General features: G+C 45.1%; 29 non-coding genes across 29 annotated transcripts; 16 read left to right on the forward strand and 13 right to left on the reverse strand.

Annotated features, from left to right (window-relative positions):
* The first annotated feature begins 160 nt into the window (after positions 1–160).
* On the forward strand, positions 161–233 carry trnav-cac (transfer RNA valine (anticodon CAC)). Its single transcript has one exon. It is a non-coding gene; the product is annotated as a tRNA-Val (tRNA).
* A 580-nt stretch (positions 234–813) lies between these two features.
* trnav-aac (transfer RNA valine (anticodon AAC)) lies at positions 814–886 on the forward strand. Its single transcript has one exon. It is a non-coding gene; the product is annotated as a tRNA-Val (tRNA).
* Positions 887–951: 65 nt separating this feature from the next.
* On the reverse strand, positions 952–1,023 carry trnad-guc (transfer RNA aspartic acid (anticodon GUC)). Its single transcript has one exon. It is a non-coding gene; the product is annotated as a tRNA-Asp (tRNA).
* Positions 1,024–1,139: 116 nt separating this feature from the next.
* Positions 1,140–1,212, forward strand: trnav-cac (transfer RNA valine (anticodon CAC)). Its single transcript has one exon. It is a non-coding gene; the product is annotated as a tRNA-Val (tRNA).
* Positions 1,213–1,928: 716 nt separating this feature from the next.
* trnad-guc (transfer RNA aspartic acid (anticodon GUC)) lies at positions 1,929–2,000 on the reverse strand. The gene has a single exon. It is a non-coding gene; the product is annotated as a tRNA-Asp (tRNA).
* Positions 2,001–2,444: 444 nt separating this feature from the next.
* On the forward strand, positions 2,445–2,517 carry trnav-aac (transfer RNA valine (anticodon AAC)). Its single transcript has one exon. It is a non-coding gene; the product is annotated as a tRNA-Val (tRNA).
* Positions 2,518–2,582: 65 nt separating this feature from the next.
* Positions 2,583–2,654, reverse strand: trnad-guc (transfer RNA aspartic acid (anticodon GUC)). Its single transcript has one exon. It is a non-coding gene; the product is annotated as a tRNA-Asp (tRNA).
* A 116-nt stretch (positions 2,655–2,770) lies between these two features.
* Positions 2,771–2,843, forward strand: trnav-cac (transfer RNA valine (anticodon CAC)). The gene has a single exon. It is a non-coding gene; the product is annotated as a tRNA-Val (tRNA).
* Positions 2,844–3,559: 716 nt separating this feature from the next.
* trnad-guc (transfer RNA aspartic acid (anticodon GUC)) lies at positions 3,560–3,631 on the reverse strand. Its single transcript has one exon. It is a non-coding gene; the product is annotated as a tRNA-Asp (tRNA).
* A 252-nt stretch (positions 3,632–3,883) lies between these two features.
* On the reverse strand, positions 3,884–3,955 carry trnad-guc (transfer RNA aspartic acid (anticodon GUC)). The gene has a single exon. It is a non-coding gene; the product is annotated as a tRNA-Asp (tRNA).
* A 444-nt stretch (positions 3,956–4,399) lies between these two features.
* trnav-cac (transfer RNA valine (anticodon CAC)) lies at positions 4,400–4,472 on the forward strand. Its single transcript has one exon. It is a non-coding gene; the product is annotated as a tRNA-Val (tRNA).
* Positions 4,473–5,188: 716 nt separating this feature from the next.
* On the reverse strand, positions 5,189–5,260 carry trnad-guc (transfer RNA aspartic acid (anticodon GUC)). Its single transcript has one exon. It is a non-coding gene; the product is annotated as a tRNA-Asp (tRNA).
* A 905-nt stretch (positions 5,261–6,165) lies between these two features.
* On the reverse strand, positions 6,166–6,237 carry trnad-guc (transfer RNA aspartic acid (anticodon GUC)). Its single transcript has one exon. It is a non-coding gene; the product is annotated as a tRNA-Asp (tRNA).
* Positions 6,238–6,819: 582 nt separating this feature from the next.
* trnad-guc (transfer RNA aspartic acid (anticodon GUC)) lies at positions 6,820–6,891 on the reverse strand. The gene has a single exon. It is a non-coding gene; the product is annotated as a tRNA-Asp (tRNA).
* Positions 6,892–7,007: 116 nt separating this feature from the next.
* Positions 7,008–7,080, forward strand: trnav-cac (transfer RNA valine (anticodon CAC)). The gene has a single exon. It is a non-coding gene; the product is annotated as a tRNA-Val (tRNA).
* Positions 7,081–7,796: 716 nt separating this feature from the next.
* On the reverse strand, positions 7,797–7,868 carry trnad-guc (transfer RNA aspartic acid (anticodon GUC)). The gene has a single exon. It is a non-coding gene; the product is annotated as a tRNA-Asp (tRNA).
* A 444-nt stretch (positions 7,869–8,312) lies between these two features.
* trnav-aac (transfer RNA valine (anticodon AAC)) lies at positions 8,313–8,385 on the forward strand. Its single transcript has one exon. It is a non-coding gene; the product is annotated as a tRNA-Val (tRNA).
* A 716-nt stretch (positions 8,386–9,101) lies between these two features.
* Positions 9,102–9,173, reverse strand: trnad-guc (transfer RNA aspartic acid (anticodon GUC)). Its single transcript has one exon. It is a non-coding gene; the product is annotated as a tRNA-Asp (tRNA).
* Positions 9,174–10,078: 905 nt separating this feature from the next.
* On the reverse strand, positions 10,079–10,150 carry trnad-guc (transfer RNA aspartic acid (anticodon GUC)). Its single transcript has one exon. It is a non-coding gene; the product is annotated as a tRNA-Asp (tRNA).
* Positions 10,151–10,732: 582 nt separating this feature from the next.
* Positions 10,733–10,804, reverse strand: trnad-guc (transfer RNA aspartic acid (anticodon GUC)). The gene has a single exon. It is a non-coding gene; the product is annotated as a tRNA-Asp (tRNA).
* Positions 10,805–10,920: 116 nt separating this feature from the next.
* On the forward strand, positions 10,921–10,993 carry trnav-cac (transfer RNA valine (anticodon CAC)). The gene has a single exon. It is a non-coding gene; the product is annotated as a tRNA-Val (tRNA).
* Positions 10,994–11,709: 716 nt separating this feature from the next.
* On the reverse strand, positions 11,710–11,781 carry trnad-guc (transfer RNA aspartic acid (anticodon GUC)). Its single transcript has one exon. It is a non-coding gene; the product is annotated as a tRNA-Asp (tRNA).
* A 444-nt stretch (positions 11,782–12,225) lies between these two features.
* trnav-aac (transfer RNA valine (anticodon AAC)) lies at positions 12,226–12,298 on the forward strand. Its single transcript has one exon. It is a non-coding gene; the product is annotated as a tRNA-Val (tRNA).
* Positions 12,299–13,520: 1,222 nt separating this feature from the next.
* On the forward strand, positions 13,521–13,593 carry trnav-cac (transfer RNA valine (anticodon CAC)). Its single transcript has one exon. It is a non-coding gene; the product is annotated as a tRNA-Val (tRNA).
* A 7,711-nt stretch (positions 13,594–21,304) lies between these two features.
* trnav-aac (transfer RNA valine (anticodon AAC)) lies at positions 21,305–21,377 on the forward strand. The gene has a single exon. It is a non-coding gene; the product is annotated as a tRNA-Val (tRNA).
* Positions 21,378–22,936: 1,559 nt separating this feature from the next.
* Positions 22,937–23,009, forward strand: trnav-aac (transfer RNA valine (anticodon AAC)). Its single transcript has one exon. It is a non-coding gene; the product is annotated as a tRNA-Val (tRNA).
* Positions 23,010–23,917: 908 nt separating this feature from the next.
* trnav-aac (transfer RNA valine (anticodon AAC)) lies at positions 23,918–23,990 on the forward strand. Its single transcript has one exon. It is a non-coding gene; the product is annotated as a tRNA-Val (tRNA).
* Positions 23,991–24,243: 253 nt separating this feature from the next.
* On the forward strand, positions 24,244–24,316 carry trnav-cac (transfer RNA valine (anticodon CAC)). Its single transcript has one exon. It is a non-coding gene; the product is annotated as a tRNA-Val (tRNA).
* A 253-nt stretch (positions 24,317–24,569) lies between these two features.
* trnav-aac (transfer RNA valine (anticodon AAC)) lies at positions 24,570–24,642 on the forward strand. The gene has a single exon. It is a non-coding gene; the product is annotated as a tRNA-Val (tRNA).
* The last annotated feature ends 1,068 nt before the right edge of the window (positions 24,643–25,710 follow it).

A 25,710-nucleotide genomic window follows, 5' to 3' on the forward strand; every position in this document is an offset into this window, starting at 1 on the left:
TTCCTCGTGACAGGCGGAGATAGTATCCACTATACTAACGAGGAAAGGACTCTGTGCTTGCTACCTGGACAGGCGTAGAGGGAAAACTGTCACTAAAATCGGGAATGCAAGACAGCTATGCCGTTTGCCAATCCTGCCAACAGGATAAACGCCAGTGTCTGTTTCCATGGTGTAGTGGTTATCACATTCGCCTCACACGCGAAAGGTCCCCAGCTCGAAACCGGGTGGAAACTTGGCAATTTTCTTTGAATTTGCAATGAAAACTGAGTATCCAAAAATACAATAGCACAGGTACCAAGTGCCCGTTGGGGCATCTCACCCCAGTCTTCCGCGTGACAGGAGAAGATACTATCCACAATACTAACGAGGAAAGGACTCTGTGTTTGCTACCTGGACAGGCATAGAAGGAAAACTGTCACTAAAATAGGGAATGCCAGACAGCTATGCTGTTTTCCAATCCTGCCAACAGGATAAACACCAGCGTCTGTTTCCATGGTGTAGTGGTTATCACATTCGGCTCACACGCGGAAGGTTCCCAACTCGAAAAAGGGTGGGAAACAGGGTAATTTTCTTTGTATTTGCAATGAAAACTGAGTATCCAAAAAGCAAAACACACAGGCACCACCTCCCCGTTGGGGAATCGAACCCCAGTCTTCCGCGTGACAGGAGGAGATACTATCCACTATACTAACGAGGAAAGGACTCTGTGTTTGCTACCTGGACAGGCATAGAAGGAAAACTGTCACTAAAATCGGAAATGCCAGACAGCTATGCTGTTTGCCAATCCGGCCAACAGAGTAAACGCCAGTGTCCGTTTCCATGGTGTAGTGGTTATCACATTCGCCTAACACGCGAAAGGTCCCCAGCTCGAAACCGGGTGGAAACTTGGCAATTTTCTTTGAATTTGCAATGAAAACTGAGTATCCAAAAAGCAAAACACACAGGCACCACCTCCCCGTTGGGGAATCGAACCCCAGTCTTCCGCGTGACAGGCGGAGATACTATCCACTATACTAACGAGGAAAGGACTCTGTGCTTGCTACCTGGACAGGCGTAGAGGGAAAACTGTCACTAAAATCGGGAATGCAAGACAGCTATGCCGTTTGCCAATCCTGCCAACAGGATAAACGCCAGTGTCTGTTTCCATGGTGTAGTGGTTATCACATTCGCCTCACACGCGAAAGGTCCCCAGCTCGAAACCGGGTGGAAACTTGGCAATTTTCTTTGAATTTGCAATGAAAACTGAGTATCCAAAAATACAATAGCACAGGTACCAAGTGCCCGTTGGGGCATCTCACCCCAGTCTTCCGCGTGACAGGAGAAGATACTATCCACAATACTAACGAGGAAAGGACTCTGTGTTTGCTACCTGGACAGGCATAGAAGGAAAACTGTCACTAAAATAGGGAATGCCAGACAGCTATGCTGTTTTCCAATCCTGCCAACAGGATAAACACCAGCGTCTGTTTCCATGGTGTAGTGGTTATCACATTCGGCTCACACGCGGAAGGTTCCCAACTCGAAAAAGGGTGGGAAACAGGGTAATTTTCTTTGTATTTGCAATGAAAACTGAGTATCCAAAAAGCAAAACAAACAGGCACCACCTCCCCGTTGGGGAATCGAACCCCAGTCTTCCGCGTGACAGGAGGAGATACTATCCACTATACTAACGATGAAAGGATTCTGTGCTTGCGACCTGGACAGGCTTAGAGGTAAAATTGTCACTAAACTTAATGCCAGACAGCTATGCGGTTTGCCAATCCTGCCAACAGGATAAACGCCAGTGTCTGTTTCCATGGTGTAGTGGTTATCACATTCGGCTCACACGCGAAAGGTTCCCAACTCGAAACAGGGTGGGAAACAGGGTAATTTTCTTTGTATTTGCAATGAAAACTGAGTGTCCAAAAAGCAAAACACACAGGCACCACCTCCCCGTTGGGGAATCGAACCCCAGTCTTCCGCGTGACAGGCGGAGATACTATCCACTATACTAACGAGGAAAGGACTCTGTGCTTGCTACCTGGACAGGCGTAGAGGGAAAACTGTCACTAAAATCGGGAATGCAAGACAGCTATGCTGTTTGCCAATACTGCCAACAGGATAAACGCCAGTGTCTGTTTCCATGGTGTAGTGGTTATCACATTCTCCTCACAAGCGAAAGGTTCCCAACTCGAAACCGGGTGGGAAACAGGGTAATTTTCTTTGTATTTGCAATGAAAACTGAGTATCCAAAAACTGAATTGCACCTGCACTCACCTCCCCTTCAGGGAATCTAACCACAGTCTTGCGCGTGACAGGCAGAGATACTATCCACTATACTAACGAGGAAAGGACTCTGTGCTTGCTACCTGGACAGGCGTAGAGGGAAAACTGTCACTAAAATCGGGAATGCCAGACAGCTATGCTGTTTGCCAATCCGGCCAACAGAGTAAACACCAGTGTCTGTTTCCATGGTGTAGTGGTTATCACATTCGCCTAACACGCGAAAGGTCCCCAGCTCGAAACCGGGTGGAAACTTGGCAATTTTCTTTGAATTTGCAATGAAAACTGAGTATCCAAAAAGCAAAACACACAGGCACCACCTCCCCGTTGGGGAATCGAACCCCAGTCTTCCGCGTGACAGGCGGAGATACTATCCACTATACTAACGAGGAAAGGACTCTGTGCTTGCTACCTGGACAGGCGTAGAGGGAAAACTGTCACTAAAATCGGGAATGCAAGACAGCTATGCTGTTTGCCAATCCTGCCAACAGGATAAACCCCAGTGTCTGTTTCCATGGTGTAGTGGTTATCACATTCGCCTCACACGCGAAAGGTCCCCAGCTCGAAACCGGGTGGAAACTTGGCAATTTTCTTTGAATTTGCAATGAAAACTGAGTATCCAAAAATACAATAGCACAGGTACCAAGTGCCCGTTGGGGCATCTCACCCCAGTCTTCCGCGTGACAGGAGAAGATACTATCCACAATACTAACGAGGAAAGGACTCTGTGTTTGCTACCTGGACAGGCATAGAAGGAAAACTGTCACTAAAATAGGGAATGCCAGACAGCTATGCTGTTTTCCAATCCTGCCAACAGGATAAACACCAGCGTCTGTTTCCATGGTGTAGTGGTTATCACATTCGGCTCACACGCGGAAGGTTCCCAACTCGAAAAAGGGTGGGAAACAGGGTAATTTTCTTTGTATTTGCAATGAAAACTGAGTATCCAAAAAGCAAAACACACAGGCACCACCTCCCCGTTGGGGAATCGAACCCCAGTCTTCCGCGTGACAGGAGGAGATACTATCCACTATACTAACGACGAAAGGATTCTGTGCTTGCGACCTGGACAGGCTTAGAGGTAAAATTGTCACTAAACTTAATGCCAGACAGCTATGCGGTTTGCCAATCCTGCCAACAGGATAAAAGCCAGTGTCTGTTTCCATGGTGTAGTGGTTATCACATTCGGCTCACACGCGAAAGGTTCCCAACTCGAAACAGGGTGGGAAACAGGGTAATTTTCTTTGTATTTGCAATGAAAACTGAGTGTCCAAAAAGCAAAACACACAGGCACCACCTCCCCGTTGGGGAATCGAACCCCAGTCTTCCGCGTGACAGGCGGAGATACTATCCACTATACTAACGAGGAAAGGACTCTGTGCTTGCTACCTGGACAGGCTTAGAGGTAAAATTGTCACTAAACTTAATGCCAGACAGCTATGCGGTTTGCCAATCCTGCCAACAGGATAAACGCCAGTGTCTGTTTCCATGGTGTAGTGGTTATCACATTCGGCTCACACGCGAAAGGTTCCCAACTCGAAACAGGGTGGGAAACAGGGTAATTTTCTTTGTATTTGCAATGAAAACTGAGTGTCCAAAAAGCAAAACACACAGGCACCACCTCCCCGTTGGGGAATCGAACCCCAGTCTTCCGCGTGACAGGCGGAGATACTATCCACTATACTAACGAGGAAAGGACTCTGTGCTTGCTACCTGGACAGGCGTAGAGGGAAAACTGTCACTAAAATCGGGAATGCAAGACAGCTATGCTGTTTGCCAATACTGCCAACAGGATAAACGCCAGTGTCTGTTTCCATGGTGTAGTGGTTATCACATTCTCCTCACAAGCGAAAGGTTCCCAACTCGAAACCGGGTGGGAAACAGGGTAATTTTCTTTGTATTTGCAATGAAAACTGAGTATCCAAAAACTGAATTGCACCTGCACTCACCTCCCCTTCAGGGAATCTAACCACAGTCTTGCGCGTGACAGGCAGAGATACTATCCACTATACTAACGAGGAAAGGACTCTGTGCTTGCTACCTGGACAGGCGTAGAGGGAAAACTGTCACTAAAATCGGGAATGCCAGACAGCTATGCTGTTTGCCAATCCTGCCAACAGGATAAACGCCAGTGTCTGTTTCCATGGTGTAGTGGTTATCACATTCGCCTCACATGCGAAAGGTCCCCAGCTCGAAACCGGGTGGAAACTTGGCAATTTTCTTTGAATTTGCAATGAAAACTGAGTATCCAAAAATACAATAGCACAGGTACCAAGTGCCCGTTGGGGCATCTCACCCCAGTCTTCCGCGTGACAGGAGAAGATACTATCCACAATACTAACGAGGAAAGGACTCTGTGTTTGCTACCTGGACAGGCATAGAAGGAAAACTGTCACTAAAATAGGGAATGCCAGACAGCTATGCTGTTTTCCAATCCTGCCAACAGGATAAACACCAGCGTCTGTTTCCATGGTGTAGTGGTTATCACATTCGGCTCACACGCGGAAGGTTCCCAACTCGAAAAAGGGTGGGAAACAGGGTAATTTTCTTTGTATTTGCAATGAAAACTGAGTATCCAAAAAGCAAAACACACAGGCACCACCTCCCCGTTGGGGAATCGAACCCCAGTCTTCCGCGTGACAGGAGGAGATACTATCCACTATACTAACGACGAAAGGATTCTGTGCTTGCGACCTGGACAGGCTTAGAGGTAAAATTGTCACTAAACTTAATGCCAGACAGCTATGCGGTTTGCCAATCCTGCCAACAGGATAAAAGCCAGTGTCTGTTTCCATGGTGTAGTGGTTATCACATTCGGCTCACACGCGAAAGGTTCCCAACTCGAAACAGGGTGGGAAACAGGGTAATTTTCTTTGTATTTGCAATGAAAACTGAGTGTCCAAAAAGCAAAACACACAGGCACCACCTCCCCGTTGGGGAATCGAACCCCAGTCTTCCGCGTGACAGGCGGAGATACTATCCACTATACTAACGAGGAAAGGACTCTGTGCTTGCTACCTGGACAGGCGTAGAGGGAAAACTGTCACTAAAATCGGGAATGCAAGACAGCTATGCTGTTTGCCAATACTGCCAACAGGATAAACGCCAGTGTCTGTTTCCATGGTGTAGTGGTTATCACATTCTCCTCACAAGCGAAAGGTCCCCAGCTCGAAACCGGGTGGAAACTTGGCAATTTTCTTTGAATTTGCAATGAAAACTGAGTATCCAAAAATACAATAGCACAGGTACCAAGTGCCCGTTGGGGCATCTCACCCCAGTCTTCCGCGCGACAGGAGAAGATACTATCCACAATACTAACGAGGAAAGGACTCTGTGTTTGCTACCTGGACAGGCATAGAAGGAAAACTGTCACTAAAATAGGGAATGCCAGACAGCTATGCTGTTTTCCAATCCTGCCAACAGGATAAACACCAGCGTCTGTTTCCATGGTGTAGTGGTTATCACATTCGGCTCACACGCGGAAGGTTCCCAACTCGAAAAAGGGTGGGAAACAGGGTAATTTTCTTTGTATTTGCAATGAAAACTGAGTATCCAAAAAGCAAAACACACAGGCACCACCTCCCCGTTGGGGAATCGAACCCCAGTCTTCCGCGTGACAGGAGGAGATACTATCCACTATACTAACGACGAAAGGATTCTGTGCTTGCGACCTGGACAGGCTTAGAGGTAAAATTGTCACTAAACTTAATGCCAGACAGCTATGCGGTTTGCCAATCCTGCCAACAGGATAAAAGCCAGTGTCTGTTTCCATGGTGTAGTGGTTATCACATTCGGCTCACACGCGAAAGGTTCCCAACTCGAAACAGGGTGGGAAACAGGGTAATTTTCTTTGTATTTGCAATGAAAACTGAGTGTCCAAAAAGCAAAACACACAGGCACCACCTCCCCGTTGGGGAATCGAACCCCAGTCTTCCGCGTGACAGGCGGAGATACTATCCACTATACTAACGAGGAAAGGACTCTGTGCTTGCTACCTGGACAGGCGTAGAGGGAAAACTGTCACTAAAATCGGGAATGCAAGACAGCTATGCTGTTTGCCAATACTGCCAACAGGATAAACGCCAGTGTCTGTTTCCATGGTGTAGTGGTTATCACATTCTCCTCACAAGCGAAAGGTTCCCAACTCGAAACCGGGTGGGAAACAGGGTAATTTTCTTTGTATTTGCAATGAAAACTGAGTATCCAAAAACTGAATTGCACCTGCACTCACCTCCCCTTCAGGGAATCTAACCACAGTCTTGCGCGTGACAGGCAGAGATACTATCCACTATACTAACGAGGAAAGGACTCTGTGCTTGCTACCTGGACAGGCGTAGAGGGAAAACTGTCACTAAAATCGGGAATGCCAGACAGCTATGCTGTTTGCCAATCCGGCCAACAGAGTAAACGCCAGTGTCTGTTTCCATGGTGTAGTGGTTATCACATTCGCCTAACACGCGAAAGTTCCTCAGCTCGAAACCGGGTGGAAACTTGGCAATTTTCTTTGAATTTGCAATGAAAACTGAGTATCCAAAAAGCAAAACACACAGGCACCACCTCCCCGTTGGGGAATCGAACCCCAGTCTTCCGCGTGACAGGCGGAGATACTATCCACTATACTAACGAGGAAAGGACTCTGTGCTTGCTACCTGGACAGGCGTAGAGGGAAAACTGTCACTAAAATCGGGAATGCAAGACAGCTATGCTGTTTGCCAATCCTGCCAACAGGATAAACGCCAGTGTCTGTTTCCATGGTGTAGTGGTTATCACATTCGCCTCACACGCGAAAGGTCCCCAGCTCGAAACCGGGTGGAAACTTGGCAATTTTCTTTGAATTTGCAATGAAAACTGAGTATCCAAAAATACAATAGCACAGGTACCAAGTGCCCGTTGGGGCATCTCACCCCAGTCTTCCGCGTGACAGGAGAAGATACTATCCACAATACTAACGAGGAAAGGACTCTGTGTTTGCTACCTGGACAGGCATAGAAGGAAAACTGTCACTAAAATAGGGAATGCCAGACAGCTATGCTGTTTTCCAATCCTGCCAACAGGATAAAAACCAGCGTCTGTTTCCATGGTGTAGTGGTTATCACATTCGGCTCACACGCGGAAGGTTCCCAACTCGAAAAAGGGTGGGAAACAGGGTAATTTTCTTTGTATTTGCAATGAAAACTGAGTATCCAAAAAGCAAAACACACAGGCACCACCTCCCCGTTGGGGAATCGAACCCCAGTCTTCCGCGTGACAGGAGGAGATACTATCCACTATACTAACGACGAAAGGATTCTGTGCTTGCGACCTGGACAGGCGTAGAGGTAAAATTGTCACTAAACTTAATGCCAGACAGCTATGCGGTTTGCCAATCCTGCCAACAGGATAAACGCCAGTGTCTGTTTCCATGGTGTAGTGGTTATCACATTCGGCTCACACGCGAAAGGTTCCCAACTCGAAACAGGGTGGGAAACAGGGTAATTTTCTTTGTATTTGCAATGAAAACTGAGTGTCCAAAAAGCAAAACACACAGGCACCACCTCCCCGTTGGGGAATCGAACCCCAGTCTTCCGCGTGACAGGCGGAGATACTATCCACTATACTAACGAGGAAAGGACTCTGTGCTTGCTACCTGGACAGGCGTAGAGGGAAAACTGTCACTAAAATTGGGAATGCAAGACAGCTATGCTGTTTGCCAATACTGCCAACAGGATAAACGCCAGTGTCTGTTTCCATGGTGTAGTGGTTATCACATTCTCCTCACAAGAGAAAGGTTCCCAACTCGAAACCGGGTGGGAAACAGGGTAATTTTCTTTGTATTTGCAATGAAAACTGAGTATCCAAAAACTGAATTGCACCTGCACTCACCTCCCCTTCAGGGAATCTAACCACAGTCTTGCGCGTGACAGGCAGAGATACTATCCACTATACTAACGAGGAAAGGACTCTGTGCTTGCTACCTGGACAGGCGTAGAGGGAAAACTGTCACTAAAATCGGGAATGCCAGACAGCTATGCTGTTTGCCAATCCGGCCAACAGAGTAATCGCCAGTGTCTGTTTCCATGGTGTAGTGGTTATCACATTCGCCTAACAAGTGAAAGGTCCCCAGCTCGAAACCGGGTGGAAACTTGGCAATTTTCTTTGAATTTGCAATGAAAACTGAGTATCCAAAAAGCAAAACACACAGGCACCACCTCCCCGTTGGGGAATCGAACCCCAGTCTTCCGCGTGACAGGCGGAGATAAAATCCACTATACTAACGAGGAAAGGATTCTGTGCTTGAGACCTGGACAGGCGTAGAGGTAAAACTGTCACTAAACTTGTGAATGCCAGACAGCTATGCTGTTTGCCAATCCTGCCAACAGGATAAACGCCAGCGTCTGTTTCCATGGTGTAGTGGTTATCACATTCGGCTCACACGCGGAAGGTTCCCAACTCGAAACAGGGTGGGAAACAGGGTAATTTTCTTTGTATTTGCAATGAAAACTGAGTATCCAAAAAGCAAAACACACAGGCACCACCTCCCCGTTGGGGAATCGAACCCCAGTCTTCCGCGTGACAGGAGGAGATACTATCCACTATACTAACGACGAAAGGATTCTGTGCTTGCGACCTGGACAGGCTTAGAGGTAAAATTGTCACTAAACTTAATGCCAGACAGCTATGCGGTTTGCCAATCCTGCCAACAGGATAAAAGCCAGTGTCTGTTTCCATGGTGTAGTGGTTATCACATTCGGCTCACACGCGAAAGGTTCCCAACTCGAAACAGGGTGGGAAACAGGGTAATTTTCTTTGTATTTGCAATGAAAACTGAGTGTCCAAAAAGCAAAACACACAGGCACCACCTCCCCGTTGGGGAATCGAACCCCAGTCTTCCGCGTGACAGGCGGAGATACTATCCACTATACTAACGAGGAAAGGACTCTGTGCTTGCTACCTGGACAGGCGTAGAGGGAAAACTGTCACTAAAATCGGGAATGCAAGACAGCTATGCTGTTTGCCAATACTGCCAACAGGATAAACGCCAGTGTCTGTTTCCATGGTGTAGTGGTTATCACATTCTCCTCACAAGCGAAAGGTCCCCAGCTCGAAACCGGGTGGAAACTTGGCAATTTTCTTTGAATTTGCAATGAAAACTGAGTATCCAAAAATACAATAGCACAGGTACCAAGTGCCCGTTGGGGCATCTCACCCCAGTCTTCCGCGCGACAGGAGAAGATACTATCCACAATACTAACGAGGAAAGGACTCTGTGTTTGCTACCTGGACAGGCATAGAAGGAAAACTGTCACTAAAATAGGGAATGCCAGACAGCTATGCTGTTTTCCAATCCTGCCAACAGGATAAACACCAGCGTCTGTTTCCATGGTGTAGTGGTTATCACATTCGGCTCACACGCGGAAGGTTCCCAACTCGAAAAAGGGTGGGAAACAGGGTAATTTTCTTTGTATTTGCAATGAAAACTGAGTATCCAAAAAGCAAAACACACAGGCACCACCTCCCCGTTGGGGAATCGAACCCCAGTCTTCCGCGTGACAGGAGGAGATACTATCCACTATACTAACGACGAAAGGATTCTGTGCTTGCGACCTGGACAGGCTTAGAGGTAAAATTGTCACTAAACTTAATGCCAGACAGCTATGCGGTTTGCCAATCCTGCCAACAGGATAAAAGCCAGTGTCTGTTTCCATGGTGTAGTGGTTATCACATTCGGCTCACACGCGAAAGGTTCCCAACTCGAAACAGGGTGGGAAACAGGGTAATTTTCTTTGTATTTGCAATGAAAACTGAGTGTCCAAAAAGCAAAACACACAGGCACCACCTCCCCGTTGGGGAATCGAACCCCAGTCTTCCGCGTGACAGGCGGAGATACTATCCACTATACTAACGAGGAAAGGACTCTGTGCTTGCTACCTGGACAGGCGTAGAGGGAAAACTGTCACTAAAATCGGGAATGCAAGACAGCTATGCTGTTTGCCAATACTGCCAACAGGATAAACGCCAGTGTCTGTTTCCATGGTGTAGTGGTTATCACATTCTCCTCACAAGCGAAAGGTTCCCAACTCGAAACCGGGTGGGAAACAGGGTAATTTTCTTTGTATTTGCAATGAAAACTGAGTATCCAAAAACTGAATTGCACCTGCACTCACCTCCCCTTCAGGGAATCTAACCACAGTCTTGCGCGTGACAGGCAGAGATACTATCCACTATACTAACGAGGAAAGGACTCTGTGCTTGCTACCTGGACAGGCGTAGAGGGAAAACTGTCACTAAAATCGGGAATGCCAGACAGCTATGCTGTTTGCCAATCCGGCCAACAGAGTAAACGCCAGTGTCTGTTTCCATGGTGTAGTGGTTATCACATTCGCCTAACACGCGAAAGTTCCTCAGCTCGAAACCGGGTGGAAACTTGGCAATTTTCTTTGAATTTGCAATGAAAACTGAGTATCCAAAAAGCAAAACACACAGGCACCACCTCCCCGTTGGGGAATCGAACCCCAGTCTTCCGCGTGACAGGCGGAGATACTATCCACTATACTAACGAGGAAAGGACTCTGTGCTTGCTACCTGGACAGGCGTAGAGGGAAAACTGTCACTAAAATCGGGAATGCAAGACAGCTATGCTGTTTGCCAATCCTGCCAACAGGATAAACGCCAGTGTCTGTTTCCATGGTGTAGTGGTTATCACATTCGCCTCACACGCGAAAGGTCCCCAGCTCGAAACCGGGTGGAAACTTGGCAATTTTCTTTGAATTTGCAATGAAAACTGAGTATCCAAAAATACAATAGCACAGGTACCAAGTGCCCGTTGGGGCATCTCACCCCAGTCTTCCGCGTGACAGGAGAAGATACTATCCACAATACTAACGAGGAAAGGACTCTGTGTTTGCTACCTGGACAGGCATAGAAGGAAAACTGTCACTAAAATAGGGAATGCCAGACAGCTATGCTGTTTTCCAATCCTGCCAACAGGATAAAAACCAGCGTCTGTTTCCATGGTGTAGTGGTTATCACATTCGGCTCACACGCGGAAGGTTCCCAACTCGAAAAAGGGTGGGAAACAGGGTAATTTTCTTTGTATTTGCAATGAAAACTGAGTATCCAAAAAGCAAAACACACAGGCACCACCTCCCCGTTGGGGAATCGAACCCCAGTCTTCCGCGTGACAGGAGGAGATACTATCCACTATACTAACGACGAAAGGATTCTGTGCTTGCGACCTGGACAGGCGTAGAGGTAAAATTGTCACTAAACTTAATGCCAGACAGCTATGCGGTTTGCCAATCCTGCCAACAGGATAAACGCCAGTGTCTGTTTCCATGGTGTAGTGGTTATCACATTCGGCTCACACGCGAAAGGTTCCCAACTCGAAACAGGGTGGGAAACAGGGTAATTTTCTTTGTATTTGCAATGAAAACTGAGTGTCCAAAAAGCAAAACACACAGGCACCACCTCCCCGTTGGGGAATCGAACCCCAGTCTTCCGCGTGACAGGCGGAGATACTATCCACTATACTAACGAGGAAAGGACTCTGTGCTTGCTACCTGGACAGGCGTAGAGGGAAAACTGTCACTAAAATTGGGAATGCAAGACAGCTATGCTGTTTGCCAATACTGCCAACAGGATAAACGCCAGTGTCTGTTTCCATGGTGTAGTGGTTATCACATTCTCCTCACAAGAGAAAGGTTCCCAACTCGAAACCGGGTGGGAAACAGGGTAATTTTCTTTGTATTTGCAATGAAAACTGAGTATCCAAAAACTGAATTGCACCTGCACTCACCTCCCCTTCAGGGAATCTAACCACAGTCTTGCGCGTGACAGGCAGAGATACTATCCACTATACTAACGAGGAAAGGACTCTGTGCTTGCTACCTGGACAGGCGTAGAGGGAAAACTGTCACTAAAATCGGGAATGCCAGACAGCTATGCTGTTTGCCAATCCGGCCAACAGAGTAATCGCCAGTGTCTGTTTCCATGGTGTAGTGGTTATCACATTCGCCTAACAAGTGAAAGGTCCCCAGCTCGAAACCGGGTGGAAACTTGGCAATTTTCTTTGAATTTGCAATGAAAACTGAGTATCCAAAAAGCAAAACACACAGGCACCACCTCCCCGTTGGGGAATCGAACCCCAGTCTTCCGCGTGACAGGCGGAGATAAAATCCACTATACTAACGAGGAAAGGATTCTGTGCTTGAGACCTGGACAGGCGTAGAGGTAAAACTGTCACTAAACTTGTGAATGCCAGACAGCTATGCTGTTTGCCAATCCTGCCAACAGGATAAACGCCAGCGTCTGTTTCCATGGTGTAGTGGTTATCACATTCGGCTCACACGCGGAAGGTTCCCAACTCGAAACAGGGTGGGAAACAGGGTAATTTTCTTTGTATTTGCAATGAAAACTGAGTATCCAAAAAGCAAAACACACAGGCACCACCTCCCCGTTGGGGAATCGAACCCCAGTCTTCCGCGTGACAGGAGGAGATACTATCCACTATACTAACGAGGAAAGGATTCTGTGCTTGCGACCTGGACAGGCGTAGAGGTAAAACTGTCACTAAACTTGTGAATGCCAGACAGCTATGCTGTTTGCCAATCCTGCCAACATGATAAAAGCCAGTGTCTGTTTCCATGGTGTAGTGGTTATCACATTCGGCTCACACGCGAAAGGTTCCCAACTCGAAACAGGGTAATTTTCTTTGTATTTGCAATGAAAATTGAGTATCCAAAAATTGAATTGCACCTGCACTCACCTCCCCTTCAGGGAATCTAACCACAGTCTTGCGCGTGACAGGCAGAGATACTATCCACTATACTAACGAGGAAAGGACTCTGTGCTTGCTACCTGGACAGGCGTAGAGGGAAAACTGTCACTAAAATCGGGAATGCCAGACAGCTATGCTGTTTGCCAATCCTGCCAACAGAGTAAACGCCAGTGTCTGTTTCCATGGTGTAGTGGTTATCACATTCGCCTAACACGTGAAAGGTCCCCAGCTCGAAACCGGGTGGAAAATTGGCAATTTTCTTTGAATTTGCAATGAAAACTGAGTATCCAAAAAGCAAAACACACAGGCACCACCTCCCCGTTGGGGAATCGAACCCCAGTCTTCCGCGTGACAGGCGGAGATACTATCCACTATACTAACGAGGAAAGCACTCTGTGCTTGCTACCTGGACAGGCGTAGAGGGAAAACTGTCACTAAAATCGGGAATGCAAGACAGCTATGCTGTTTGCCAATCCTGCCAACAGGATAAACACCAGTGTCTGTTTCCATGGTGTAGTGGTTATCACATTCGCCTCACACGCGAAAGGTCCCCAGCTCGAAACCGGGTGGAAACTTGGCAATTTTCTTTGAATTTGCAATGAAAACTGAGTATCCAAAAATACAATAGCACAGGTACCAAGTGCCCGTTGGGGCATCTCACCCCAGTCTTCCGCGTGACAGGAGAAGATACTATCCACAATACTAACGAGGAAAGGACTCTGTGTTTGCTACCTGGACAGGCATAGAAGGAAAACTGTCACTAAAATAGGGAATGCCAGACAGCTATGCTGTTTTCCAATCCTGCCAACAGGATAAACACCAGCGTCTGTTTCCATGGTGTAGTGGTTATCACATTCGGCTCACACGCGGAAGGTTCCCAACTCGAAACAGGGTGGGAAACAGGGTAATTAGGGCCCGAGCAGCGACCGCTGCGAGGTCCCTATTGTTCCTGAAGGAATTCTTATTATTATTCTTCTTCTTCTTCTTCTTCTTTTTCTTTGTTATTATTCTTTTCCGCAAACAACCACATTTTTGAGGCACTAAACATGAACGAAAACTCACCAAACTTTGCACGCAGATCGGGCCTGGCGAAAAATTTGATATTTTAAAGTCGCCATACATGATAACAGAAAAATGGCTCTGTAGCGCCACCTACATAGGTTTAACGGATCCCTGTCCCGCTACGATTGTCCTATGGCTACGAAAATTGTGTGGCACCTGTAGCACATCCAGATGAACAAAAACCTCTTTGATATGTGTACCCTAAAATAGACAGGAAGTGAGGTATGAGTATTTGAATGTCCAATTTTGGCCCATTTTTGCACATTTACAGGGGTCATACTTTTGCCCGCTTCTCCTACATGGTTAACCCGATTGACTTCAGACTTGGGCTGTACCATCTCAACACCTGGGACAACATCATGGTAAAAAATCTAAAGTTTTTGACATACTATATGACGGTGGCGGGGCATCAAATTTACAGTTTCAAAATTCTTACTTAACTAAGCATTGCCGGTGGTACGTTTAATTGAGAGCCACGAAAATTGGTACACATATGTAACAGACTATGATCTACAAAAAAGCCTGTTGGTGCCATATGCTAAACCTAACAGGAAGTCCGCCAGAGGCGAGGCATCAAATTTTGTGTTTCAAAATTCGTATTTAATGAAGCATTCCCGGCTGTACATTTCACCTAGAGTTACCAACATTTGAAGACATATGTAACAGCCCTCAAGGTACAAAAAACTCTTTTTGAAAGACATTTCCATCTACATTTCCATCTACAAAGTCATACAAGGTAAGCACTCTATAAATTCTGCAATCACTACACTTCTATTCCTAAATTATCACTTCAAATACCAACAATGGTTAATACAGCTACAAATTTCTTGTATGTTTATGAAGTATGATACTGTATTTATTTCTACTCCTTTGCTTTTCTACAGAACATGAACAAATCACCAAGCAAATTCTCTTTGACAAAAAACTCTTTTTGAACCATATGCTAAACCGAACAGGAAGTCCGCCATTTTGATTTACTTTGGAACGTGTTGCCATTTTTTGGGCCATTTCATAGGGGTCTTATTTTAACGAACTCCTCCTACAGAGTTTATCCGATCATCTCCAAACTTGGTGTGATTCATCTTAAAATGTTGAAGATGAAAAGTTATTGAAAGCTTTTTATTTCGTCGCACGCTGTTGCCGTGGCATGCACAGATTGCGAAGGAAAAAATTCCCTCTTAATGAAGCATTCCCAGTTGTACGAAGCAGCTAGAGCTACGAAAATTTGGAGACAAATTTAACAGCCCACGATGTACAAAAAAGTCTCTTGGTGCCATGTGCTAAACCCAACAGGAAGTCCCGTAGGGGCCGGTCATCACATTTTGAGGTAAAAAACTCTTCTTTAACGAAGCATTCCCGGTTGTACGTTTCACCTAGCGCTATGATAATTTAGAGGCATACATAAGAGCCCACGATGTACAAAAAGGTCTCTTGGAACCATCTGCTAAACCAAACAGGAAGTCCGCCATTTTGATTTACGTTGGGATTTGTAGCCATTTTTTGTGGCCTTTTTTAGGGGTCATATTTTAACGAACTCCTCCTACAAAATTTATCCGACTGTCTTCAAACTTGGTGTGCTTCATCTTAAACTTGGTGTGTTTCATCTTAAGATGTTTAAGATGCAAAGTTATCGAAAGTTTTTTATTTTGTCGCACGCTGCTGCTATAGCGATGCATTGTTTGCCAAGTAAAGTGCTGCTTTGTTTTTTTATCTATACATGTGTGAAAACTCATGAAACTTTGCAAACACATCAGACTTGTCATGAACATGAATTTTTAGAGATTTATTGTGCAATTTGCAATAAATAGCGCCCTCTAGACATTTTTATGAAGTATTTCCGATTGTATGATTCTGCTAGATTTGTGAAAATTAGGACAGACCCCTATCAGCCTAATACCTACAAAAAAGTATTATGTAGCCATTTGCCAAACCAAAGAGGAAGTCCGCTATTTTGATTTTATTTTGGGAATTATACATCATTTTTGGCCTCTTTCATTAAACTTTGCACAGACAAGGCATGGAAAAAACTAACATTTTAAATGGTCCTTGTTCCATGTAACAGTACCCCAACGTGCCAGTACCCTGACCTGCAAGTAACCCAACGTTGTCCTCAATAGCGCCCTCTATGCATTTTTATGGAGCATTTCCAATTGTATGATTCAAGCGATACACAACTAAAGATGACTTGACCTAGATTTGTGAAAACTGGGAGGCATACCAATTTTGGCCCATTTTTGCACATTTACAGGGGTCATACTTTTGCCCGCTTCTCCTACACGGTTAACCCGATTGACTTCAAACTTGGGCTGTACCATCTCAACACCTGGGACAACATCATGGTAAAAAATCTAAAGTTTTTGACATACTATATGACGGTGGCGGGGCATCAAATTTACAGTTTCAAAATTCTTACTTAACGAAGCATTGCCGGTGGTACGTTTAATCTAGAGCTACGAAAATTAGTACACATATGTAACAGACTATGATCTACAAAAAAGCCTGTTGGTGCCATATGCTAAACCTAACAGGAAGTCCGCCAGAGGCGAGGCATCAAATTTTGTGTTTCAAAATTCTAACTTAATGAAGCATTCCCGGCTGTACATTTCACCTAGAGTTACCAATATTTGAAGACATATGTAACAGCCCTCAAGGTACAAAAAACTCTTTTTGAACCATATGCTAAACCGAACAGGAAGTCCGCCATTTTGATTTACTTTGGAACGTGTTGCCATTTTTTGGGCCATTTCATAGGGGTCTTATTTTAACGAACTCCTCCTACAGAGTTTATCCGATCATCTCCAAACTTGGTGTGATTCATCTTAAGATGTTGAAGATGAAAAGTTATTGAAAGCTTTTTATTTTGTCGCACGCTGTTGCCGTGGCATGCACAGTTTGCAAAGGAAAAAATTCCTTCTTAATGAAGCATTCCCAGTTGTACGAAGCAGCTAGAGCTACGAAAATTTGGAGACAAATGTAACAGCCCACGATGTACAAAAAAGTCTCTTGGAACCATGTGCTAAACCAAACAGGAAGTCCGCCATTTTGATTTATGATGGGATTTGTAGCCTTTTTTTGTGGCCTTTTTTAGGGGTCATATTTTAACTCCTCCTACAAAATTCATCCGACCGTGTTCAAACTTGGTGTGTTTCATCTTAAGATGTTTAAGATGCAAATTTATCGAAAGTTTTTTATTTTGTCGCACGCTGCTGCTATAGCGTTGCATTGGTTGCCAAGTAAAGTGCTGCTTTGTTTTTTTTTATCTATACATGTGTGAAAACTCGTGAAACTTTGCACACACATCAGACTTGTCATTAACATGAATTTTTAGAGATTTCTTGTGCAATTTGCAATAAATCGCACCCTCTATACATTTTTTATGGAGCATTTCCGATTGGATGATTCAAGCGCGAAATAACTAAAGATGACTTGACTTGACCTAGATTTGTGAAAACTCAGAGGCATACCTATTATATTATTATTATTTTTTGTACCTTACAAGATTATCTCTTGTGCCACATTAAACCCCTTTGCAGGCCTGAGCCAAACCACGGTCCATACATTTGATACCACTGCTTTATTTCAATGGTCAAGTACTTCATAACCACACCTACTTATGCTTGTCCTTGCATATATAGTAGACAACAAAGAGCTCTTTCAACAAAAGACATTTCCATCTACAAAGTCATACAAGGTAAGCACTCTATAAATTCTGCAATCACTACACTTCTATTCCTAAATTATCACTTCAAATACCAACAATGGTTAATACAGCTACAAATTTCTTGTATGTTTATGAAGTATGATACTGTATTTATTTCTACTCCTTTGCTTTTCTACAGAACATGAACAAATCACCAAGCAAATTCTCTTTGACAAAAAACTCTTTTTGAACCATATGCTAAACCTAACAGGAAGTCCACCATTTTGATTTATTTTGGAACGTGTTGCCATTTTTTTGGCCATTTCATTGGGGCCTTATTTTAACGAACTCCTCCTACAGTGTTTATCCGATCATCTTCAAACTTGGTGTGATTCATCTTAAGATGTTGAAGATGAAAAGTTATTGAAAGCTTTGTATTTCGTCGCACGCTGTTGTCATGGCATGCACTGTTTGCAAAGGAAAAAAAATATCCTTAAAGAAGCATTGCCAGTTGTACGAAGCAGCTAGAGCTACGAAAATTTGTAGACATATGTAACAGCCCAAGATGTACAAAAAAGTCTCTTGGTGCCCTGTGCTAAACCCAACAGGAAGTCCCCCAGGGGCCGGGCATCACATTTTGAGCTAAAAAAAAACTCCTCTTTAACAAAGCATACCCGGCTGTACGTTTCACCTAGAGTTACCAAAATTTGTAGAGGTATACAACAGCCCTCGAGGTACAAAAAACTCTTTTTGAACCATATGCTAAACCTAACAGGACGTCCGCCATTTTGATTTACTTTGGAATGTGTTGCCATTTTTTTTGGCCATTTCATAGGGGTCATATTTTAACAAACTCCTCCTACAGAGTTTATCCGATCATCTTCAAACTTGGTGTGATTCATCTTAAGATGTTGAAAATGAAAAGTTATTGAAAGTTTTTTATTTCGTCACACGCTGTTATCGTGGCATGCACTTTTTGCAAAGGAAAAAAATCCTTCTTAATGAAGCATTCCCAGTTGTACGAAGCAGCTAGAGCGACGAAAAATTGTAGACATATGTAACAGCCCAGGATGTACAAAAATGTCTCTTGGTGCCATGTGCTAAACGCAACAGGAAGTCCCCCAGGGGCCGGGCATCACATTTTGAGCTAAAAAAAAACTCCTCTTTAACGAAGCATTCCCGGTTGTACGTTTCACCTAGCGCTATGATAATTTGCAGGCATACATAAGAGCCCACGATGTACAAAAAAGTCTCTTGGAACCATGTGCTAAACCAAACAGGAAGTCCGGCATTTTGATTTAGGCCTTTTTTAGGGGTCACATTTTAACGAACTCCTACGAAATTTATCCGACTGTCTTCCAACTTGGTGTGTTTCATCTTAAGATGTTTAAGATGCAAAGTTATCGAAAGTTTTTTTTATTTTGTCGCAAGCCGTTGCCATAGCGATGCATTATTTGCCAAGTAAAATAATGCTTTTTTTTTTTTTTTGTCTAAATGAGCGAAAACTCATGGAACTTTACACACACATCAGACTTGTCATAAACATGAATATTTTAGAGATTTCTTGTGCAATTTGCAATAAATGGCTCAATAGCGACTTATAGATATTTTTATGAAGCTTTTGGAAATGTATGATTCAGCTAGATTTGTAAAAATTGGGATACCTATCAGCCTAAGACTGACAAAAAAGTTTCTAAAGACATATGCTAAACCAAACAGGAAGTCTGCCATTTTGATTTACTTTGCTATTTGTAGCCATTTTTTGGGGCCTTTTATAGGCCTCATATTTTCTACAAAACTTATCAGATCGTCTTCATTCTTTGGCGTGTTTCATCTGAAGATATTTAAGATGAAAAGTTATTGAAATTGTTTGTCACGGCTTTGCTCTAGCGATGCATTGTTTGCAAAGAAAAATACTTTTTTTTTTTGAAAGTCTAAACATGAGCGAAAACTCAAAACTTTGCACACAGATCAGACCTCTCAAGAACATGAATATTTTAGAGATTTGTTGTGCAATTTGTAATAAATGGCTCAATAGCGCCCTCTAGACATTTTTATGAAGTATTTCCGATTATATGATTCAGCTAGATGTGTGAATATTTGGAGGCACACCTATCAGTCTAATACCTACAAAAATTATTCTATAGCCATGTGCCAAACCATTGTGATTTTATTTTGTTAATTGTGCATCATTTTTGGCCTTTCCATGAAACTTTGCAAGCACAAAGCATGGCAAAAACACTTACAATTTAGACGGTTTCCTATGAAACAGTACCCCAACATGCCAGTACCCCGACGTGCAAGTACCCCAACGTGGCCCAGGTTGCGAGGGCCCTTTATAGCTGCTCGCAGCTCTAGTTTTCTTTGTATTTGCAATGAAAACTGAGTATCCAAAAAGCAAAACACACAGGCACCACCTCCCCGTTGGGGAATCGAACCCCAGTCTTCCGCGTGACAGGAGGAGATACTATCCACTATACTAACGAGGAAAGGACTCTGTGTTTGCTACCTGGACAGGCATAGAAGGAAAACTGTCACTAAAATAGGGAATGCCAGACAGCTATGCTGTTTTCCAATCCTGCCAACAGGATAAACACCAGCGTCTGTTTCCATGGTGTAGTGGTTATCACATTCGGCTCACACGCGGAAGGTTCCCAACTCGAAAAAGGGTGGGAAACAGGGTAATTTTCTTTGTATTTGCAATGAAAACTGAGTATCCAAAAAGCAAAACACACAGGCACCACCTCCCCGTTGGGGAATCGAACCCCAGTCTTCCGCGTAACAGGAGGAGATACTATCCACTATACTAACGACGAAAGGATTCTGTGCTTGCGACCTGGACAGGCTTAGAGGTAAAATTGTCACTAAACTTAATGCCAGACAGCTATGCGGTTTGCCAATCCTGCCAACAGGATAAACGCCAGTGTCTGTTTCCATGGTGTAGTGGTTATCACATTCGGCTCACACGCGAAAGGTTCCCAACTCGAAACAGGGTGGGAAACAGGGTAATTTTCTTTGTATTTGCAATGAAAACTGAGTGTCCAAAAAGCAAAACACACAGGCACCACCTCCCCGTTGGGGAATCGAACCCCAGTCTTCCGCGTGACAGGCGGAGATACTATCCACTATACTAACGAGGAAAGGACTCTGTGCTTGCTACCTGGACAGGCGTAGAGGGAAAACTGTCACTAAAATCGGGAATGCAAGACAGCTATGCTGTTTGCCAATACTGCCAACAGGATAAACGCCAGTGTCTGTTTCCATGGTGTAGTGGTTATCACATTCTCCTCACAAGCGAAAGGTTCCCAACTCGAAACCGGGTGGGAAACAGGGTAATTTTCTTTGTATTTGCAATGAAAACTGAGTATCCAAAAACTGAATTGCACCTGCACTCACCTCCCCTTCAGGGAATCTAACCACAGTCTTGCGCGTGACAGGCAGAGATACTATCCACTATACTAACGAGGAAAGGACTCTGTGCTTGCTACCTGGACAGGCGTAGAGGGAAAACTGTCACTAAAATCGGGAATGCCAGACAGCTATGCTGTTTGCCAATCCGGCCAACAGAGTAAACGCCAGTGTCTGTTTCCATGGTGTAGTGGTTATCACATTCGCCTAACACGCGAAAGGTCCCCAGCTCGAAACCGGGTGGAAACTTGGCAATTTTCTTTGAATTTGCAATGAAAACTGAGTATCCAAAAAGCAAAACACACAGGCACCACCTCCCCTTTGGGGAATCGAACCACAGTCTTCCGCGTGACAGGCGGAGATACTATCCACTATACTAACGAGGAAAGGACTCTGTGCTTGCTACCTGGACAGGCGTAGAGGGAAAACTGTCACTAAAATCGGGAATGCAAGACAGCTATGCTGTTTGCCAATCCTGCCAACAGGATAAACACCAGCGTCTGTTTCCATGGTGTAGTGGTTATCACATTCGGCTCACACGCGGAAGGTTCCCAACTCGAAAAAGGGTGGGAAACAGGGTAATTTTCTTTGTATTTGCAATGAAAACTGAGTATCCAAAAATACAATAGCACAGGTACCAAGTGCCCGTTGGGGCATCTCACCCCAGTCTTCCGCGTGACAGGAGAAGATACTATCCACAATACTCACGAGGAAAGGACTCTGTGTTTGCTACCTGGACAGGCATAGAAGGAAAACTGTCACTAAAATAGGGAATGCCAGACAGCTATGCTGTTTTCCAATCCTGCCAACAGGATAAACACCAGCGTCTGTTTCCATGGTGTAGTGGTTATCACATTCGGCTCACACGCGGAAGGTTCCCAACTCGAAAAAGGGTGGGAAACAGGGTAATTTTCTTTGTATTTGCAATGAAAACTGAGTATCCAAAAAGCAAAACACACAGGCACCACCTCCCCGTTGGGGAATCGAACCGCAGTCTTCCGCGTGACAGGAGGAGATACTAACCACTATACTAACGACGAAAGGATTCTGTGCTTGCGACCTGGACAGGCGTAGAGGTAAAATTGTCACTAAACTTAATGCCAGACAGCTATGCGGTTTGCCAATCCTGCCAACAGGATAAACGCCAGTGTCTGTTTCCATGGTGTAGTGGTTATCACATTCGGCTCACACGCGAAAGGTTCCCAACTCGAAACAGGGTGGGAAACAGGGTAATTTTCTTTGTATTTGCAATGAAAACTGAGTGTCCAAAAAGCAAAACACACAGGCACCACCTCCCCGTTGGGGAATCGAACCCCAATCTGCCGCGTGACAGGCGGAGATACTATCCACTATACTAACGAGGAAAGGACTCTGTGCTTGCTACCTGGACAGGCGTAGAGGGAAAACTGTCACTAAAATCGGGAATGCAAGACAGCTAAGCTGTTTGCCAATACTGCCAACAGGATAAACGCCAGTGTCTGTTTCCATGGTGTAGTGGTTATCACATTCTCCTCACAAGCGAAAGGTTCCCAACTCGAAACCGGGTGGGAAACAGGGTAATCTTCTTTGTATTTGCAATGAAAACTGAGTATCCAAAAACTGAATTGCACCTGCACTCACCTCCCCTTCAGGGAATCTAACCACAGTCTTGCGCGTGACAGGCAGAGATACTATCCACTATACTAACGAGGAAAGGACTCTGTGCTTGCTACCTGGACAGGCGTAGAGGGAAAACTGTCACTAAAATCGGGAATGCCAGACAGCTATGCTGTTTGCCAATCCGGCCAACAGAGTAAACGCCAGTGTCTGTTTCCATGGTGTAGTGGTTATCACATTCGCCTAACAAGTGAAAGGTCCCCAGCTCGAAACCGGGTGGAAACTTGGCAATTTTCTTTGAATTTTCAATGAAAACTGAGTATCCAAAAAGCAATATACACAGGCACCACCTCCCCGTTGGGGAATCGAACCCCAGTCTTCCGCGTGACAGGCGGAGATACTATCCACTATACAAACGAGGAAAGGATTCTGTGCTTTCGACCTGGACAGGCGTAGAGGTAAAACTGTCACTAAACTTGTGAATGCCAGACAGCTATGCTGTTTGCCAATCCTGCCAACAGGATAAACGCCAGCGTCTGTTTCCATGGTGTAGTGGTTATCACATTCGGCTCACACGCGGAAGGTTCCCAACTCGAAACAGGGTGGGAAACAGGGTAATTTTCTTTGTATTTGCAATGAAAACTGAGTATCCAAAAAGCAAAACACACAGGCACCACCTCCCCGTTGGGGAATCGACCCCCAGTCTTCCGCGTGACAGGAGGAGATACTATCCACTATACTAACGAGGAAAGGATTCTGTGCTTGCGACCTGGACAGGTGTAGAGGTAAAACTGTCACTAAACTTGTGAATGCCAGACAGCTATGCTGTTTGCCAATCCTGCCAACAGGATAAACGCCAGTGTCTGTTTCCATGGTGTAGTGGTTATCACATTCGGCTCACACGCGAAAGGTTCCCAACTCGAAACAGGGTGGGAAACAGGGTAATTTTCTTTGTATTTGCAATGAAAATTGAGTATCCAAAAATTGAATTGCACCTGCACTCACCTCCCCTTCAGGGAATCTAACCACAGTCTTTCGCGTGACAGGCAGAGATACTATCCACTATACTAACGAGGAAAGGACTCTGTGCTTGCTACCTGGACAGGCGTAGAGGGAAAACTGTCACTAAAATCGGGAATGCCAGACAGCTATGCTGTTTGCCAATCCTGCCAACAGAGTAAACGCCAGTGTCTGTTTCCATGGTGTAGTGGTTATCACATTCGCCTAACACGCGAAAGGTCCCCAGCTCGAAACCGGGTGGAAACTTGGCAATTTTCTTTGAATTTGCAATGAAAACTGAGTATCCAAAAAGCAAAACACACAGGCACCACCTCCCCGTTGGGGAATCGAACCCCAGTCTTCCGCGTGACAGGCGGAGATACTATCCACTATACTAACAAGGAAAGGACTCTGTGCTTGCTACCTGGACAGGCGTAGAGGGAAAACTGTCACTAAAATCGGGAATGCAAGACAGCTATGCTGTTTGCCAATCCTGCCAACAGGATAAACGCCAGTGTCTGTTTCCATGGTGTAGTGGTTATCACATTCGCCTCACACGCGAAAGGTCCCCAGCTCGAAACCGGGTGGAAACTTGGCAATTTTCTTTGAATTTGCAATGAAAACTGAGTATCCCAAAATACAATAGCACAGGTACCAAGTGCCCGTTGGGGAATCTCACCCCAGTCTTCCGCGTGACAGGAGAAGATACTATCCACTATACGAACGAGGAAATGACTCTGTGTATGCTACATGGACAGGCATAGAGGGAAAACTGTCACTAAAATAGGGAATGCCAGACAGCTATGCTGTTTGCCAATCCTGCCAACAGTATAAACGCCTACGTCTGTTTCCATGGTGTAGTGGTTATCACATTCGCCTAACACGCGAAAGGTCCCCAGCTCGAAACCGGGTGGAAACTTGGCAATTTTCTTTGAATTTGCAATGAAAACTGAGTATCCAAAAATACAATAACACAGGTACCAAGTGCCCGTTGGGGAATCTAACCCCAGTCTTCCGCGTGACAGGAGAAGATACTATCCACAATACTAACGAGGAAAGGACTCTGTGTTTGCTACCTGGACAGGCATAGAAGGAAAACTGTCACTGAAATAGGGAATGCCAGACAGCTATGCTGTTTTCCAATCCTGCCAACAGGATAAACACCAGCGTCTGTTTCCATGGTGTAGTGGTTATCACATTCGGCTCACACGCGGAAGGTTCCCAACTCGAAAAAGGGTGGGAAACAGGGTAATTTTCTTTGTATTTGCAATGAAAACTGAGTATCCAAAAAGCAAAACACACAGGCACCACCTCCCCGTTGGGGAATCGAACCCCAGTCTTCCGCGTGACAGGAGGAGATACTATCCACTATACTAACGACGAAAGGATTCTGTGCTTGCGACCTGGACAGGCGTAGAGGGAAAACTGTCACTAAAATCGGGAATGCAAGACAGCTATGCTGTTTGCCAATCCTGCCAACAGGATAAACGCCAGTGTCTGTTTCCATGGTGTAGTGGTTATCACATTCGCCTCACACGCGAAAGGTCCACAGCTCGAAACCGGGTGGAAACTTGGCAAATTTCTTTGAATTTTCAATGAAAACTGAGTATCCAAAAACACAATAGCACAGGTACCAAGTGCCCGTTGGGGAATCTAACCCCAGTCTTCCGCGTGACAGGAGAAGATACTATCCACTATACGAACGAGGACAGGACTCTGTGTATGCTTCATGGACAGGCATAGAGGGAAAACTGTCATTAAAATAGGGAATGCCAGACAGCAATGCTGTTTGCCAATCCTGCCAACAGTATAAACGCCAGCGTCTGTTTCCATGGTGTAGTGGTTATCACATTCGCCTCACACGCGAAAGGTCCCCAACTCGAAACCAGGTGGGTAACAGGGAAATTTTCTTTGTATTTGCAATGAAAACTGAGTATCCAAAATTGGATTGCAGCTGCACTCACTTCCCCATCAGGGAATCAAACCC

Source organism: Festucalex cinctus, chromosome 19 (assembly GCF_051991245.1).
Source record: "Festucalex cinctus isolate MCC-2025b chromosome 19, RoL_Fcin_1.0, whole genome shotgun sequence".
In the NCBI taxonomy this organism is placed as follows: Eukaryota; Metazoa; Chordata; class Actinopteri; order Syngnathiformes; family Syngnathidae; genus Festucalex; species Festucalex cinctus.